At 44.8% G+C, this 12,199-nt stretch overlaps 1 pseudogene; it reads left to right on the top strand.

The window, feature by feature from the left end:
* Positions 1-8,611: 8,611 nt before the first annotated feature.
* On the top strand, positions 8,612-10,247 carry LOC123039829 (noroxomaritidine synthase 1-like; annotated as a pseudogene).
* The last annotated feature ends 1,952 nt before the right edge of the window (positions 10,248-12,199 follow it).

Raw genomic sequence — 12,199 nt, 5'->3', positions numbered from 1 at the left:
AAACCTGTACCAAGATATTGTTATACCATCCAGTTTAGATATATCTACCGATATAATACAGGGCACATACACATACATATAATATGACGTTCATTCAAGTGTCACAAATTAATTCAAGAGGCGTGCAATTTTGGCTTCTCGTTTACTCACATTTAATACGATCAACTTTAAATATCTTTTTCAGGTACAAAGTACTAAAAAATTCTAATATAACATTTACTATAAAAAACTTAGTAAACATCTTAGCTATGATTATGAACCGACAAAATAAGTTATAAACAAGTATAACTGTTTGGTATAAATAACAATTTCAGTAAGGAATTGACATGAGCGAATTTTAGTAAGGAACTGACAGTAACTCTCTAGTATCGAGCAGGCATCGAATGAAAATGTATGAAAATGGGGAGAAACAACGTAACAAGAAGACACCGCCACTAACGTATTTCTCATCGAGTTTGCAACGGGGAGCCTTTAACTTGCTGTCGTGGTGGGACTCGTCAGTTCTCGCAGCAGCTACGTCTTTAGTTAGTGGCGCTCCGGATCTGACGCATCCGGCCTCACAGCCACCGTACATCAGACAACACATTGTAGTGGGTCACTACAACTCGAAAAGTTTATGTGAAAAGATTTACTAATTCTACACATGTGCAAATATAATATAGGCACACAATGTAAAGAATAAAAACTGAACATTTCTAGATGAACATTTTTGAACAATTTACACATGCGACAAGATTTACTAATTCAGTCTTTAGGAAAGACTGAACATTTCTGAATGTAGAATATGCAACTGAACATTTCATGATAAAATAAGAGATAACATGGAGCCGAACATTTCATGATCAAAAGAGACAACTCAAGCAACATGGTGGAGCTCAAGGTTGAACTTTTTTAGAAGATTCATGCAACTGGACCAACAGCCAAATGGTGTGTGCTCTTCTAGAGCTGGCCACCATGTTTCTTTCATCCAATAGAACAACATTGAAGGTTACAAAAGGGTTTAGGAAAACATGAAATGGGGGGGGGGGGGTGTTGTATCTCTAATTCTCTATGAAGTTTAAGGATATTGTACTATAGCATCACTGAACAATAGTTTGGGACTAAAGGCTTCGTTGCTGTTGTTGTTGTTGCATGAGTAGTTCTAAAATTGTGAATATTAACTCATGAACATTTTTAAAATTTGCAAACCTCTTGTTTTTTTAATGTTTTTTGATTTTGTGAAAATTTTCATATCTGCCAAAAACCAAAGAGCTAGTTTTTTAGCCAGTGGTTGTTTTCTTGAACCTACTGCCGGCGCCTTGAGAAAAAGGGCAGCGATGCAAGTTAACTTTTTTAGGGTTTGCAAGCTAACTAGCGACGACAGAGGAGCAGGAGAGCTAGGGATACTAGGCCGTGGCCCATCAAGGTGACGCGCGAGCGCTAAAGGTGTTAAATAGGCACTCCGAGTTCTCTATTTCAAGGTTACTAGCAAAAGAGTCCGTGTGTTGCAACAAAAGACAAAAAAATAATGCCCCTAACAAATAATCATGACTGAAGACCTCACATAGTTCCATGTCATTTATTCGAACGCTACATCGATCTGTGTTGTCGCTTATCCTCCTCTCACCCTTGGCGACTGTGGCCTCGGTGCTCACACAATCATGAGCATTTGAATGGGTACCCATGTAGATATAAACTCGGAAAACAACGGAGAAAGTTTTGATTGTAATAATTTTTCACTATCGGTCTTTATAAATGGTGCAATGGGTTGACCGATATGTTCTATAATAATTTTATTGCTAACAAGTAAATTACCCTTCTTCATTGGTCTTTCAAAATTACTTATGAGGATTTTTCTAATAGATGCATCAACAATAAAATTCTGACCAAATATGAAAATGGGTAAATTACTTGCTAAACATACCTCTTCAAATATATTGGGAAAGATGATGGTTGTATCACTTCAATAATACTTTTCTCCATCTTCGGATGGCTCCGCAACGCCTTTTCATCACCTTTTTCTTGGTTTCGTGAATTGTTACCTTGAAGATCCTTGCCAACCAAACTTTGTTCGGCTACTTGTTCTTGTCCTTGAGGCTTGTCAATTTCTGTGGCACGGAACTCATAGGGTAGGAAGTAGGTTCCCTTAACTTCAGAAAAATCAAGCATGGTTGTTTTGCTATACTTGCCATGCCCTTTCTCAATAATGCTTGCCTCTTTGAATTTGATGGACTCAGAATATAAACTACTTGATTCGGCTTTTTCAACTGAAGCACTTTCATGTTCCGAATCATCCTTCTTTTCATTGATTCTACAAATTGGCAATGCTTCTTTTATTTGAGCCAATTCTTTCTCTGTTTGTTTCTGGCGGCGAGCGGCAAAATTGGCTTTAAGTTTTTTCTCAGTTTCATCCCACTCCGGATATGATTGCCCCCCAATGCTTTTAAATTCTTTCGGCAATGACACACGGGTGTTGCCGAAATTTTGCAATTGTGCAGGGGGTGTATAATACGATGTTGTACTAGGTGAAGGCATATGCACTGTTGTAGAACCATATTTTTGCTCGCCAATTCTATCAATTGGCAAAGATTCATATTCTTGCAAAACTCTAGCTCTTATTGCATTATAATCAGGAACTAGCGCCTTATCATGTTCTTCAAGGCAAAGAGCACTAATCCATTTATTTTGGGCTAAAATCTTCAATGCAGCCACCACTGCCTCATCTTCTATAATAGTGGGCACAACCGCTCATGTAAAATTTACATTTATTCAGCTATGACCAGGAAGGTATGAAGCCGAATTATGAACATCTAGAGTTGTAAAAGGTGCCGAAAAATTACTAACAATAGGTGTAGCATATGATGGTTGAGAGTAAATGGCCGAATAGCTAGTAGTAGCATGGACAATTCTCCTATCCATCGGCAAGTTTGGACTGACATATTGCAAGTTCGTTGTCGATGAATAAGAAGGTGAAACACTTTGTTGCATACTATTAGAAGTTCTAACTTGAGGTGTTTCAAATTGATTAACCGAACTCATCATGTTGCTCATCGGCATATGAATTTGCTGGGTTGCCGATGCATGTGAGTTGGAATGCATATGTCTCATGTTACTAGTATCATAAGAAGTTGAAGCATGTAAATTACTTTGAATCAGCCCTTGCACGTAGTTAGATGCATGATTGAAAAAACTAGGGTTGGCCGATAAAGTATACTCATTGAATGATCTAGCAACACCATATGAATTATTTGCATCTACAATAGGGAATTGGGTGTTCATATTACCTTTGTAGATTGCAAACCCTAGATGACGATCTCTTTGGAGCAAGAACGGGCTGGAGACCGTTCAAAGCTTCGTACCCAGCGTAGTCGCCAAAAAAGTGTGTTCGCACACAAACACGTCACCGTGTACCTCCAACGCCGAGGGTGATGCACCGCAGCTCACGTCGAAGGAGACCCGACCAGAAGCGCGGTACGCAAGCAATCCGGCGGACACTTTTGTAGACCCGAAACCCCACACGTCTGAGAGGGACCCCGTCTGGATGCTTGGTGGTTATTGGCTGCCCTAGGTCAACCTGGCCCCTCTAGAGCCTCATCGATTCGCAGCCCTCCATTGCTGAAGAAAGACGAAGAACGAGAAGAAAGATACAAGGGTAGGGGATAGATGAACACGAGAAAGTGGTAGTTGATTTGTTCGATTGTGTGTTGTTCAATCGGTCATCACCTCTTAGATATATAAGAGGCGGATGAACTTCCCGTACAAGAAAAGGACTCCAAATCACGTCCGAATCTTTCCAAAATTAATCGAACTCGGATTTAGGTAAGTCTGGAACATCAGTTCGGTTTTTAGGTCCCAAATGCCACCAACGACTTCGGATGAAGATGAGCCCAAAAGCCAATTTGACCGTTTCGACAAGACGAACAACTTTCATGTTGACGTTTTTCCATTCGAGGCCATCTTCACGGCTGAATCGCTCATGCAAAACAGATGGTTACTCGCGCTACCCATCAGACATCGTGTCTGGTGGGGCGCGCCATATTTTGCCTCGTGGCAGGGCTGTATTTTGATGGATTTAACTTTTGCATACGAACTTGGATTAGGACGATTTTTATATCAAAATCAACCGTTTCGATGAGACACACAACTTTCATGTTGAAACATTTTCCATCAAAGGCCATCTTAACTGAGTTTTATGTCATTCTTTAATCTGGTGTCAACATGAGCATCTTTGAACTTGTCATAACTATTGCATAAGAGCTCCGCTTTATACCATGGTCACATCCATCTAGATCTTTTTAAAGAGAGCCATCCAGAGATGACCTCCAATCATAAGTTTGAATTAGTCTTGATATAACTTAAATCAAATCTTGATGATTTTGCCATTTTTGAGCGTCAACAAAGATCCTTCATCACCAGCAGATCATCCTCTACCCTTGGCTGAATTGGAACATCACCAAAATGAAGGACTTCAACCAAATGAATATGTACTGTTTAAAGGTATTGAATTCTTATAGCGAGATCCATACGCCCACAGATTTGGCTTGTGTTGTTTAGTACTCGTAGCATGTATGTACATGTCTGTGCACATCTGCTGATCTTGTAGTTAATGCGAGCAAAAGTATCTGCTGATCTTGTAGTCAATGAGAGCAAAAGTATGGACTATACGGAGGCTGATGAGAGCAAAAGTTACTGAAATGGTATATACGGTTAAATTTTTTTGTGCTCTACATAACTTGGCCCGCCCAGTTGTTTCTTTGTAGCTCCGCCACTGCTTAGTGGCCCGCCATCTGGAAACGTAAGGCGTGGAGGGCGCTCTTGCCCGCAAAGAAACGCAGGATATGGGTACTCCAACATTTTTTTATAGGAGTAATAGAATGCAAGACATTTTTGTGTGTGTGTGTGTGTGTATAATGTTTTTTTAGCAACGTGTGTATAATGGGTAGTCGCATGCATGACAACATGTAGTGATAGGCCCATGTAGCCGGCCCTGCAACTAGTTATCTCACCGGAGTGGCCCACCATCGCCCAACCCAACATTCCTCATTGCCATGGATGCCAAATTATTGTGACTAGTCCTGTCAAGGTGGTGTGAATACGTTGGGACCGGCCCGAGCACATGTGCGAAACTGGCACCTCTAGCTTTGCTCCCAGCGGCAAATTTAACAAATTTGACCTATAGACGGAATTAAATCATAGAATGAACTATCCGTGAAACTATTTCACGCGGCTGACCTTTTTGTGTGACGCCCGCCACGGCCACACTACACTGTGCAACGTCTCAGAGATAGGCGCTACACGGCCAGCGTCGCACACGTGTAATCAGAAAATTACTAAGTCGTGTGCAGCGCCTGAAAGCTAGGCGCCCCACTATACAGTGTAGCGCCTAGCTCCTAGGCATTGCACTAGTGCAGCGCCTAGCTCCCGGGCGTTGCACTAGTGCAGCGCCTGAGAGCTAGGCGCCACGGGTCAGCCAGCAAGCCAGGACGCAACAGAAAAGGTCTGGGCCAGACTGCCCATTCGATGATACTCTACTGTACCCACGCACGAACGAACGATCTCAATAATCAGCCAATGCATCTATCTGTTTCAATTCCCATCGGTGAGGGTAATTAACACCGCCAACCACTACCTGTACCTTTGTTTGTTGGTTTTCTTCCTCCCAAGTTTATTGCACACCCACTCTGTAGTAGCGGCAGCAGGTTCTCACAAATGGGCCAAGCTTCAAAACCCCAGTAAATACCATATCGAGTGCGTTTTTCTCTTCTTTTTTGTCAAACAGATCGTGTCTATTTATTCAAATTTAGAAACAGAGTGTATTGAATTAGTATGTCCAGTTTAGTAGTGTAAAGTTTTTTTTTCTAGGGGTAGGGAACAGCTACCACCGAGCTGTGAGTGCTATAGGGGGTCAGACCAAAATTGGACAACCAGCTGCTTTCATCACTCTCAGAAAAAAGAAAATCATTTTCTCACTGTATCCAACTTGCAAAACCTAATTGCCTGCAATAACACTCATGAAGATCGAACAATCCAAACAGTAACATATAGAAGCCTAACAAGTTCCTATAATCGGATAATCCAAATAATAATATCCAGAGCCTTTTAGATTTCTCTCCCTTTTAGCCCCGTCCTTTTATACTTCTTGTTAATGTGAGTAAACCAATTGCGCAGCTGAGATGAAGCATGGAAATTAATTAGTTGCAACGGTCGAACAATCGCTCATGTTTTTACTATGGGTATGAAGATATAAATTACATCTTAGTAGAGCAACACTTGACAGAGCCTTGACTTAACGAATCAAAATATATGCTATATCTTTTTTTGTAAAACCAGATGATGATAGTTTTTTTAGATAAATGACGGGAGTAGTTGGCACTATTTATTGGTTACTCTTGTTTTAACTGATGATAACCCCTTGTCATTTTTATTCTCATTTGGTGTGACAAGTGCACCTGGCTCAGTTATCGCTGTACTAGGCATTCTCTTCGAGGAAGAGAGTTCCTTATATACTGGTCAAAACTCCCATCTACCTTTCATGTGGGACTAAACTCCCACCCACCAATATAATGATACCATAAATGTTCCTCCTAGTAAACCTAAACTCCACAACAAAGCCCTCAAGAGGGAGAACAGCTCCGAGCGTCGCCACTGCCAAGTCCAGAACAGACAAAGGTAGTAGAGCTCCGGGAACAGGTGGTAGTAGTACCTTGTCTGCTTTCTCAAACTTCCTTACACTTATCTCTTAAACCGTGCGTCCACTCATGGAACTATGCATGGCCGTCTGGGTGTAGGACTACTGCATGGCCGTCTGGTGTAGGACTGCTGCTGCCGGTAGTTTTCGGCCTGGGTTGGATCATAGTTTGCCGCGTCGCCGAGCTGATCTTCCACAAGAGCGTGCCGATCGGATCCTCTGGCACCTCCGCCGGCTCCATCTCCGACAGGTTCTCCGACGGTTCCAAGAGTCGGCAGCGAAATGAAGGAGAGGGTGGGAGAAAAGAGCGGGAATTGGATGGAGAGTGGCGGGGAATGGAAGAAGAGGGGGGGGGGGGGGGGAATTTTGGCGCGGAAACAGTGCGGGATGGTACAATAGCGCTGGCTCTGCCTTCCTTTTGGGTGGGCCGGGGGACAAAGAGCGACGTTTCGCGTGTCTGGACTCCCGCAAAGCCCCCCCCCCCCACACACACACACACATTTGTCTCCGGTTTGCGGGAGAAAACATACCCGGACCGCGGCGCGGATCAATACAAGACCCCGTGGATGGCTTCGCGGTCCAAACAGCATGATCCGAACATATGCAGGAGGTTTGCGAGTCGGCGTTCGAGATGCCCTTACTACAGTACTCATGGTTGTATATCACACCGGGAATTATGTGCAAGCAAAAGCAGGTGTGCAGCGGAGGTAGTGTGTGAAATGAAAGCCAATAGCACCCCGCCGCTAAGGACCATGGCGGTAGGTAGGTTATAATGTGTTACCAGGCTGTAGGGTATTTTTCCGCGTTAAACGTACGTTACAGCTCAGTTAAGTCCTACCGCCGAGGACAGTCACGGTAGGATCCTACCATCATTGACCTCGGTGGTAGGAAAAAGCTCAAATCATGATTTTTCTTTAAACTGGGGGTCAGATATTGCTTAAGTTAAAAAAGGGTCAAAGCAGTGAATTCAGCCTTAAATTGATGATGTAGGAAACAACGTCGATGGTATCATTCCATCGTGTCGTCTTGTAATATTGTTGCACTTGTAGAGAAATGAAAACAAACTATCTTGTGAATAGGTCAGTTACAACACATGTAAATGGTGATATAGTCATGCCAGCATATGTTGCATACACTCAAGTCGTATCCAAATGGGTGTGAACATGAAGGACCGCACACTTATTTAAGAGGTTGCAGTAGCTCTCCTATTTGAGTACGGTGTTGTGGAGGAGTCTATCTTATCTTGGAGGGTCTGCATCAGGATGCTTGCCAAAACAATATCAGAAGTGTTTTTCGATAAGACCAAAGACTAGTATAAGAGAAACTTATCAAGTACTGTAGCGTACTCAACATACTTATTGACGCCAAATCTGCCAACTGCCACCTGCTTTCTGCACTAACCATAGGCTTTGGACCAACCAGGCACCTATATATATGTGGCCGACTCAATTAATTATTTTCTAGAAAAGGAGGATTACCCTGGCCTCTGTATCAGAGTAATGCATGCTGCCCCCAGCCAACCCAATTAATGAACTTCAGTTATGTTGACACTAACATATCATAGTACTAGCTAGTACAGAACCTGGTGCATGTAGCTCCCGCTTGCGCAGGGTCCAGGGAAGGGTCCGACCACTTTGGGTCTATAGTACGCAGCCTTTCCCTACATTTCTGTAAGAGGCTGTTTCCAGGACTTGAACCCATGGCCTCATGGTCACAAGGCAGCAGCTTTACCACTGCGCCAAGGCTCCCCTTCACTAGCTAGTACAGAACCAATGGAGAAAAAACTTACATGTGCACACATCGTCACTGCTAGTGCATTTATACATTACCAATTGACTGTGATAGTATTATGGACGGAACTTGTGTGTATATATAAAGCCATGGCCATGCATGCCCGGGGAAAGATACATCTAAGTAGTAGCATATCCCATACCCGTGATCACAATGTCAATCATGTTATCGCAAGAGCTGCTCATCTCCACAGCTCTCGTTCTGCTTCTTCCATATACTACTTGTGCTTGAGGGCTGGCTGTAGATCAAATAACCCAGCGGTGATCCCAACAAACTGGCCAATATTGCACATGTTCCCATCGTTCGTGGCCAATCTCCACAACTTGCAGGATTATTTCACCCTTGTCCTTGCTGGATCAGGTCACAACTTTAGGGCGCACGGCCCTCCTGGAACCGGGATGCGGTTCTTCGTCACATGCGACCCTGCCAACATCCGGCACATCTTCACGACCAACTACACCAACTTTCCCAAGGGTGCAGAGTTCGCCGCGATCTTCGACATCATGGGTGGCAGCATCTTCACCATCGACGGTGAGCCAGCCCGTCGACAGCGTGCGAAAATCAAGGGTGTACTCAGCAGCCCGCGGTTGGTTGCAAGGATGGAGGCTTGCTGCCGCAACAAGGTAGAGAACAGCCTCCTCCCATTGTTTGCACACATGGCAAGCACCGACACTTCATTCAACATGCAAGAACTCATGTCAAGGTTTATGTTTGACATGGCTGCTACTCCTCTCTTCGATGTGGACCCTGGTCTCCTTTCTTGGGACATGCCGCCCATGGACGCTGCCGTTGCCATGGACACGGTCATGGAGGTGGCCTTATTCCAAGTCATGATGCCAGCTTCTTGTTGGAGGTTGATCAGGTGGCTAAACATGGGCCCTGAGAGGAAGCTCAAGGCAGCACACACAGGTGCTATGTGCCTTCGTCATGGAGATGATGGACAGGAGGAAGGTCAACACATGTCGTGTTGGCAATGACGAGGAACAAGAGGGTATAGATATTTTGTCTTCCTTCCTCAACGACCCCAATTATGACGATGATGACTTGCTCTGTGCGATGATCATTAGCTACATGCTCGCTGCCAGGGACACAGTTGGAGCGACGTTAACATGGATTTTCTACAACCTCGCCCAACACCCTAAAGTTGTGTCAATCATCCGCAAAGAACTCTCACCCATTGCATCACGCAAAGTAGCGGACGGTGTGGATTCCATGGTGATCTTTGAGCCGAACGAGACCAAATCTCTAGTCTATCTAAGAGCCGTCTTGTACGAGACTCTCAGGTTGCACCCAGCAGCACCTCTCAAGCGCAAGGTGGTGGCCGCTGATGATATCATGCCGAGTGGCCGTGAGGTGCACGCCGGTGACACCATCTTTATTTCTCTCCATTCCATGGGAAGAATGGAGGGCATATGGGGTAAAGACTGCCTCAACTACAATCCAGATAGGTGGCTCTCGGAGGATGGCAACAAGCTCAGATATGTACCATCTCACAAGTTCTTGGCCTTCAACTCGGGCCCGAGGATGTGCCTCGGCAAGGACATCGCGGTTATGCAGATGAAGACCGTCATCGCCTCAACTCTGTGGAACTTTGATGTGGAGGTGATGGAAGGGCAAAGCATCCAGGCCAAGCCGTCTTGTATATTGGAGATGAAAAATGGGCTCATGGTTAAGCTGAAAAAGCGAGAAATGTAACATTACACTCTCGTGTTATGTAAACGTACTTAGCACCGCTTCGTTATTATCGAATAATAAAGGCATCCATGAATCAAAATGTATCTTTCTTTTAGGAAAGACGACCAACGTGCCGGCAATGATTACTCTGTTGTATGAAACATGGTATAAAGGCATCGAGTCATAATATTTTCCTCCATTTTATGAAACTAGAAACGTGTCCAATACATTTCTATGGAATATTTTGACGGGATATTTTGATAGAGATATCATATTTATTTCTATGGAATATAAACATGCATTGTACAGTTGCTTTATTCTGTTAACATACGTGCTGAGAAAGATGTGCTGCAGTTTAGACCGCTTCGATAGCAGCCAATAGATGGTGCCCTCTCTTCTTGAGAGTGTATGTAATCAGCAAGCGTAGCAGCAACAAAAGCAATATACTACTACATCGTTCTTTTTGCAGGCGTGCTGCAAAGGTAAGAAGGAGATGGTAAGTATTTTGCATTGATATTATTGGAAAGTATTCTTGCATTGATATTTTGCATTGATATTAATCATGCACTTTGACGGCTCCAAAATGTTGGCCGGCCTGGGGGCTGGCGTCGTCCTGACGTCCCCAACCGGAGACACAGTCCAATACGTACTCCAGATAATGTACACGGACTCCAACAACGCAACCGAATACGAGGTCCTTCTACATGGCCTTCGGATGGCGGTCTCCATGGGCATTAAACGCCTAGAGGTGCGCGGGGATTCGAACCTCGCGATATCCCAAATAAATAGAGACTTCGACGCCAAGGATCCGAAAATGGCAGCCTACCGTAACGCCGTCCTAAAAATGTCAGCTCAGTTTGAAGGGCTCGAATTTCACCATATAGCCCGGGACAATAACCAGGCGGCGGACGTATTGACACGCATTGGCGCAAAGCGCGATGCTGTCCCTCCTAACATCTTCCTAGAGCGGCTGTTCAAGTCATCCGTACTATGGGAAGGGGAGTCCGGAAACAACAATCCGGACCTAACCACACCGCCCGACACCGAACATTCTGACACAATCGGCGGTTCTGGCAATGAAATAACACCTTCAGCCCACGAAATAATGCCAGTCATTGCCCCGTGGACGGAACCATTCCTAGCCTACCTAACTAGGCAGGAACTTCCCGAGGACCAAAACGAGGCCCGCTGTATTGTACGGCGATCTAAAGCCTATAAGGTCCATGAGGGAGAGCTTTATAAGAAAAGGACAACCGGAGTCCTTCAAAGGTGTATCTCCGAAGAGGAAGGGCGAAATCTTCTGGCTGAAATTCATGCCGGACCCGGTGGGCACCACGCCGCAGCCCGGGCCCTTGTAGGCAAGGCCTTCCGTACAGGATTTTATTGGCCGACGGCCCAGGCAGATGCTCAGGACTTAGTCCAACGATGCGTCGGTTGCCAACTCTTTGCTAATCAAAGTCACATGCCACCCACCGCCCTCAAAACTATACCCATCACCTGGCCGTTCGCGGTCTGGGGGCTTGACATGGTCGGACCCATTAAAGGAGGAACCCACAAGCAAAAATACTTATTGGTCATGGTGGATAAATTCACCAAATGGATAGAGGCAAAGCCTGTTAAGACGGCCGAATCCGGACCGGTGATAGACTTCATATCAGGGGTAGTACACCGTTACGGCGTCCCCTATAGCATCATCACTGATAATGGCACGAACTTCACGGCAGACGAGGTCAAACTCTGGTGCAAAAACATGGGCATCAAGCTCGACTACGCTTCAGTCTATCACCCTCAAACTAACGGTCAAGTCGAGCGAGCAAATGGTCTAAACATAAGTGGCATTAAACCCACACTAGTGCGGTCCCTCAAGGAATCTAATACGCACTGGGTAGAGGAGCTCGACTCCGTACTCTGGGGGCTGCGGACCACGCCCAATCGCACTACCGGATTCACACCATTTTTTATGGTGTACGGCGCAGAGGCAGTTTTGCCCTGCGACATAATTCATAACTCACCTCGCGTGCGCATGTACGAAGAAAGAGAAGCCGAGCTCGATCGGCATGACAGTTT

The sequence above is a fragment of the Triticum aestivum genome, chromosome 2B, assembly GCF_018294505.1.
Source record: "Triticum aestivum cultivar Chinese Spring chromosome 2B, IWGSC CS RefSeq v2.1, whole genome shotgun sequence".
NCBI lineage: Eukaryota > Viridiplantae > Streptophyta > Magnoliopsida > Poales > Poaceae > Triticum > Triticum aestivum.
Note: the sequence above shows the minus strand (reverse complement) of the source record. Positions and strands in the feature narration are given on the sequence as shown.